At 39.4% G+C, this 7,052-nt stretch overlaps 1 pseudogene; it reads left to right on the top strand.

The window, feature by feature from the left end:
* Window positions 1-801: 801 nt before the first annotated feature.
* On the top strand, window positions 802-909 carry LOC132512836 (U2 spliceosomal RNA; annotated as a pseudogene).
* Window positions 910-7,052: the final 6,143 nt, after the last annotated feature.

Raw genomic sequence — 7,052 nt, 5'->3', positions numbered from 1 at the left:
TTCATTTTGTATCTTTCTCAAATGTGAGGCTGTTTTCTCCCCAGAAAGACAATTGTGTACAAGGTCACCACCACATGTTCCTTCTTGACCGTCAATTAGATCAGAGACGAATGATCCTCAAGACTCCACCTGCATCTGAAAAAAACAGGGGAAGTGGGTACTGTCCCTGCTGTCTCTGTTGAGAAGCTTTATGAGCACAGCTTTGTTGTGGAATTGCTGTAAAGATAAAAGAATTCTAGACAACACTCAAGATCTCTTCATGCTTGATCGCATGAGGCATTCCAGGGACACCCACCAAGGTTATTTACAAGTACTTACTGAGATCACTCAGAACTCATTCCAAACCCAAGAGCTTCTCTGAGGCTTTGGAAACCGCTTCCAAATTCCAACAGTTGCAAAAACGTCATTTCATCTGAGTGCCTGTAAGATCATTTAGTGCAGATGAGTACAGTTCAATATATTGAGTTATGCCAAATGAAACCTGTCTTACATCTTGAATTAAAGAATATAAATGTCCAGACTTCCACTTTGCTTCCTGCCCCTTCACAATTTGCCATCACTTCAATGTAAATAAAAGGCACCCCTCATCTTAAACTAACAATTTGAGGCTTACATTCTAGAATTCAATTAGAGGAAGAAGGTGGCAGTCTCAAGATTCCACGTATAAACACTTACTTAATTTTGCTACTTTCAAAATGAATGTACTAGCCTCAGTTAGCCCTGAAGTATTAAAGTCCAGGGATCCTAAGATCTGCCGTGTCCAGAAAATGATTTTCTGGTCTTCGGCTGAGGTAGAGGACAGGAACTTCTTGGCCTTTTGGCTAAGCTTAAGTGTAGTATCTGTTCTTATCAGTTTAATTACAGGATTCTGCGGTATCACATTCTAAATATATCTCAACTGCATCCTTTGTTCTTTATCTCTACTTTCAGTGCCCATGTTCAGCTTCTCATCCTCGTTATTTTGTTCTACTGGAATATACTGACGGAAATGGTCAGACTCTGTGCCTCCAGGCTTGTGCCCTGTATAACCATTAGAAAGTCTACCTTAAGTATGCAACTATCTCATGGTCAAAATTAAATAAAGATAAAACAAAATGATTTTTTTAAAAAAGTATCTAAAAGCCACATTGCTTAGCATGACGTAGCAGGAGCTGGGTGACCTGGCATCTCTTCCCCTCACCATTAACCAGTGATTTGTAATTTTCTCCCAAGATTGAGAAGGACCCTACAACAGGGTCCACTCTTACTGGAACGCTAACCCACCTGTTTTTGGTCTGCCCATCACCTGTGTATTCTCTTTTTAAGGATTTAGCCCTGGATCATTTCTAGAAATTTTCTCTTTTTTTCTCCATTCCTCAGTCTGAATTGGGTTCTCTCGTTTTCTCTACTCTCCTTAAACCCTGAGCATCTCTCTAACAATATCCTTAGCATATTTTATCATCATCTGTTTGGTCCATCACAAAGTTTGAGGCCCTCTGCAGGCAAGGACCATATGTTACTTTTATTTTTGCATCCATAGCCCCTAGCATAAGTAAATGATAAATACTTTTTGAAGAAACAGATGGTTTTGTCCTCTACCTGATCATTTGGAAGAAACTTCACATTCTTAAAAAGATGTTTGGTATCCTTTGTAAACGTTCCAGGAAATAATTCACAGAGAAATGTTATACCGTAGAAGTTAAAGTAACTTTGAGTTTATTTCCATCACTTTTTTTTTTTCCCCTTCGGTACGCAGACCTCTCACTGTTGTGGCCTCTCCCGTTGCGGAGCACAGGCTCCGGACGTGCAGGCCCAGCGGCCATGGCTCACGGGCCTAGCCGCTCCGCGGCATGTGGGATCTTCCCAGACTGGGGCACGAACCCGTGTCCCCCGCATCGGCAGGCGGACTCTCAACCACTGCGCCACCAAGGAAGCCCGATCAATTTTTTAAATGTCAAGGTTTTGTACCCACATGCAACATGCAGAAGTAAATTACAAAGAGGCATTGTCACATTAAAAAAAAAAATTCGCAATACTTGTTAAAACAGTAGACAGACTATCTTCACAGGTGTAGGGACCAGTGCAATGGGGTTTTGTAATAGGGAAAGGAGATTAGGTTCAATTCCAAATACAACAAGGAAAAGTGGGGATTTATAGCTAAAAAGCAGTGTGGAGTCAGTGACTAGAAAATTACTAAAAGGAAATATTGGGGATAGGGTGGATTCTGCATAAACTGACTTAGCAAGAATCTTGCTGAACTTGTTCTCTTGAGGATGTGCCTGAGGATGCCAGCTCATCTAAAAGGGCTCCGAGGAGTCCAGGGCTAGTTTGGTTGAGGAGGGTATCCATGGCTGTCAGTGCCAACATGCCATTAACACTGCTTCATTTATTACATCAGTGCCCAAAATGTCTTTGAAGCAAGAGTAGTTTATTTCCCCAAGGAAGTTGTGGTTCAGAATACGTATAAAGTTCGAATTGGTTCATCTTTCTTCAACACCATAAAAATGATTTCTACCAATAACCCTATAATAGAGACATACTATCCCAGAAGGATATTGAAAATGAAAATCACATGTGATGATCATTTGGCCAAGTCTGTGATTTCCAGTCGCCTGGGTTCTCTGCAGCCCTTGTACCCACCTCTGAGATGAATAGAATGTATTCAGGAAAACATTTTTGGTTGCTAAAGAGTTAGCAGAGCTAATTATACAAACATCAAACCTAAATTCATAAGTGAAAATAGCATGATTTGAGTACACATACCATAGGCTTTTTCCTTTGTAGACGGGAATCACTGCACAATTTGTGAATAAGCCGTAAACAAACAACCATTAGCCGATCTATGAATGGAAAAGCCAAATCATAAGCAATTATTCAAACAAAATGCCCCTGTAAATTACTGGTTAAAAATAACATCTGTGAGTTTAACAGAGAACTACCTCTCCAAGTTCTTATTAAATCTACTCATCGATTTTTCTTTTCACAATTTGTTTAAAGGTCATGTGAGTAAAGGGAGGGTTGAGGGGGTCTGTTCTTTCTGGCATCAGGTGATGTGTCTTCTGTCCATCACTGACTCTCAACAGAAACCAAACAATGGAAGGGAAAGAGTTTGGTGAGATGAGCAATAACCCAACTTTAATTTTGTCCCCCTGCTTCTAAGTGCTCAGCTGGGACTCTTAGCTAGTTATGAATTCATGGAGACGTTTCACAACTGTGCAAGCACACCAAATACGATTGATGTAGACAACACAATAGCTTGAGAGTGGATGGGAAGTGCTCCAAATTCAAAAAGTGACAGCACACACAAAATTGAAACTCACTATTTTTGTGAGAACTAAATTTCATTCAGTTTTAGCCATAAAAGTGAGCCATAAAAGGACTGTTTCCAATGGCAATTTCAGGAAAAGACTGGGATAGCATGACTCAGAAATACACATTCAGCATGTACATTCACAGTCATCTGTGACTCCAATTTTATACATGCGACTTGAAAACAACTATGCCCTTATTTTAAGAATAAGAAATCCCTTTGTATCTGAAGAATTAAGTTGTCTAATCATGTGATTATAGAGGAAAAACAACAGCTTTTCCACGTTTTATATCTCTGGGACAGCAAACTGTCTTTAGGGACTGTTTTAATAGATGCCTTTCCGAACATTAGTGCAAATGGGCAACTTTTCTAGAGACAACGTTAAGAAAAGGTTTCCTAAGTAACAGTGATGTCTTGACTCATAAAACATAATCATCCAATGAAAGGCATAACTGGCGTTTTGGGATGTTCCAGCTGGTTGTGCCTAGTGGTTTTAATTCCAAGCAATGATTCCCTTTCTTTTCTTTTCTTTTCTTTTATTCTTTTTTTTGTTTTGGCTGTACTGCGTGGCTTGTGGGATCTTAGTTCCCCGACCAAGGATTGAACTTGCGCCCTCGGCAGTGAAAGCACCGAGTCCTAACCACTGGACAGCCAGGGAATTCCCTTCTTTATTTTTTTTTTCCTTCAGTTTTATTGAAGTATAGTTAATTTACAATGTTGTGTTAATTTCTGCTGTACAGCAAAGTGACTCAGTTATACGTGTATGTGTGTGTATACACACACACACACACACACACATTCTTTTTTGTATTCTTTTCTGTTATGGTTTGTCATAGGAAATTGAATATAGTTCCCTGTGCTGTACAGTAGGACCTTGTTGTTTATCCATCCTATATATAATAGTTTGCCTCTGCTACTCCCAAACTCCTTCCCTCTCTTTCCCCCTCCCCCTTGGCATCGCTTTTTTTTTTTAATGTAGCTCAGATTGCCTCTGCCACTTTCAACAGTAGTTTCCAGAGAATCTGCGCTTAGAAGTGACAGGTTAAGCAGCTATCAAGAGGCTGTTCTTTATTGTTCTCTACTAAGGTTATTAGGCTTCATGACACATTTTGTCATTGACCTGCACATATTTAAATAAGGCAGACATAATACAGAATTTCTATAAGGAAAACCTGAGAATAACTGCTTCAGTTTTCTTTTTCTGTTATTAACTCTTCCCACTTTCACCCCTTTTTCGTATCCTCTGTTTTCCACCTTCCATGATTAATGGTTAATAAAATACATAGAATGATTGTTGGGGTAATACCATGCAAGCTACACTTGCTACTAAATGGGCAGTTCAGACAGACTCTGGATTTTAAGAGGGAGTTGCTTGGCTATGAACTGTATACTTTAAATAAAAATCTTTGGAACACGTAGGGGGAACACTCCATCTGTTTTGGGAGTCCCGATCCTATATACTCCCTGGAGAGTGGGAAATATTATTGAGATATGTAACTAAGAATGTCCATGAAAGGGAAATGAAAAGGTCATTTTAGCTCTTGCCTTCTCTTTCTTAAAAGCCTCGTAGTAGAAAAAAATAAATTCTATTTTTGAAAGGAAACTGAATTTTACCAAACCTCCCATCACTTGTACGAAGCAAGAGGCATCCAGCAATGCTAGAAAAAAGAGTAACACTCGCGGGTCTTTCTGAAACCGCATTTACTTTTGTTTTATGTTATTCTTTTCCATATTTTATGAGTATGCTGTTAACTTTCAAATATGGGAGTCCTATTATAAGTTAAGAAATAATTCACGATAGTAGATTTGGCGAAGGACTTAATGATCAAATATGGCTATTCTTCATGAATGAGTAATTGTTCTTTTTCACAGCTGGTAAAGAGAGTACACGAAAAATGAATGTCCTAAATAGCTCTGTATTAGCAATATACACAGAATACATGCAGAGAATGATCCTCTTTGGTCCCCCCATGAAACTTTTATACAGGATTCAGTGTGACTAGGAAATACCATACATATAGAGGGAAACCCTACCAGTATATATCTAAGTAGTGGAAATGAGGCCAGTGTTGGTTAACAGGGGTTATACACAAACCTCCTATAGGAGCACGGGGAATGTGGATGGCTGGGGAGGGCACAGTAATTTTGGCAATGATTAGCCTAATATGTAAATGTGAAATCTCTTCTTGATTATGTCAGTATGACACTGAAATCATGGAATTTTATAGTCTAGGGTTCTAATTATTGGTCACCACAAGGCAACTATTTGTCTTAATATGTGGACTCTTACATGCTTAAAATCTTTAGGACTTTTTGGGTTTGTGTAGATTTTTATTGCTTGGTTATGTTTTATATTGTGTATATTTTATTCTCTGTCATAGCCCAGGATTTAGAAATGCCTAACACCTAATCGTTACTCAGTAATTCTTGGCTGATTAATGAATAAATATTGTTATTGAGAGAAGCATATCAGAGTTTGTGAAACAAGGACTTTCTGGAAAATGTAAGATACATGGGTAAAATTCACAAAGCATTACCGTTCTTCATTGGTCTGTGGGAAAGACAGAACCCGTTGCCAAGAGCAGAGAAGTCACTTTTCAGCTTTAACTTTTTAAATGGACTTTTAAAAGCTCCTAAGACAGACCACCACCATATAAAATGTCAGAGAAGTGAACTCTCAAGTCTGGTATCTAAATACCAAGAGAGAAGTTTGGTGAACTGATTGTAGAAGGTTTTACTACAATCCAGAACATTAGTAAGATGGAAAATATGAAAAAGGCCAGTTTCCTCTCACTTTTCAGGAGGTTCATGTAAAATCCCTTCTTGATTTCGGGCTGGTGTGAGGACATATGAAAAGGTCTGAGAGAAGAAAGCTTGGGGGTATGGAGGGTGGTGTGAGACCTGGGCTCCCACAGTCACTCCTGCTTGAAAGGCCCCAGTGGGTTTCAGGAGGATTAGGAACCCCAGGTACATTTTAGGGGTTCAAAGTCAAGGGAATCTTGTTCTCCACTTTCTGCTTGGAATTCTGGGAGGAGACCATCACACAGTAGGATAGAAGTCACAATGTGAACTGGTATCCCTTGCTAATACTGTAGCAAATCATTCTTTATGTAAAGAGGGATTAAAAATGAGTGATCATGAGAAGGTAAATCCTCGTTAGCAAGGCCTATGTGGAAGCTTCTGGTGTTTAGGCTCCAGGATATATTATCTTATACTATGGACACAGTAAATATTAGTTCATTTTCTTTCCCTCTCAGAGAGTTTCATGCAAGTCTGAACAAGATAGGTGCCTAGTAGGTGATCCTAGGTAAATCAGGGCCAAATTTTAGAAACTTCCAAAGTCAAGCCTAAACACTAGCTTCATGATTATACTTTATCCATACTAAAAACAGAACACTTTACATCATCTTGAACACAGCACCAACTCTTAGGAAAGAAATGCTAGCCAACTTTATATTTAAGGTAATTGGTAGAGGAATTGGACTGACCTTTTTACTTTTTTAAAGAGTTATTTATTATTTATTTTATTTTATTTATTTTTGGCTGCATTGGGTCTTAGTTGCGGCATGTGCGCTCTTCATTGCAGAGCATGGGCGTCTCTCTAGTTGTGGCATGTGGTTTTTCTCCTTTCTAGTTGTGGAGCGCAAGCCAGGGCACGTGGGCTCCGTAGTTGTGACACGCAGGCTTAGTTGCCCCGTAGCATGTGGGATCTTAGTTCCCTGACCAGGGATCGAGCCTGCGTCCCCTGCATTTGCAGAGTGGA

Source organism: Lagenorhynchus albirostris, chromosome 21, assembly GCF_949774975.1.
Source record: "Lagenorhynchus albirostris chromosome 21, mLagAlb1.1, whole genome shotgun sequence".
NCBI lineage: Eukaryota > Metazoa > Chordata > Mammalia > Artiodactyla > Delphinidae > Lagenorhynchus > Lagenorhynchus albirostris.
The sequence above is the reverse complement of the archived record's forward strand: the minus strand, read 5'-3'. Positions and strand labels throughout refer to the sequence as shown.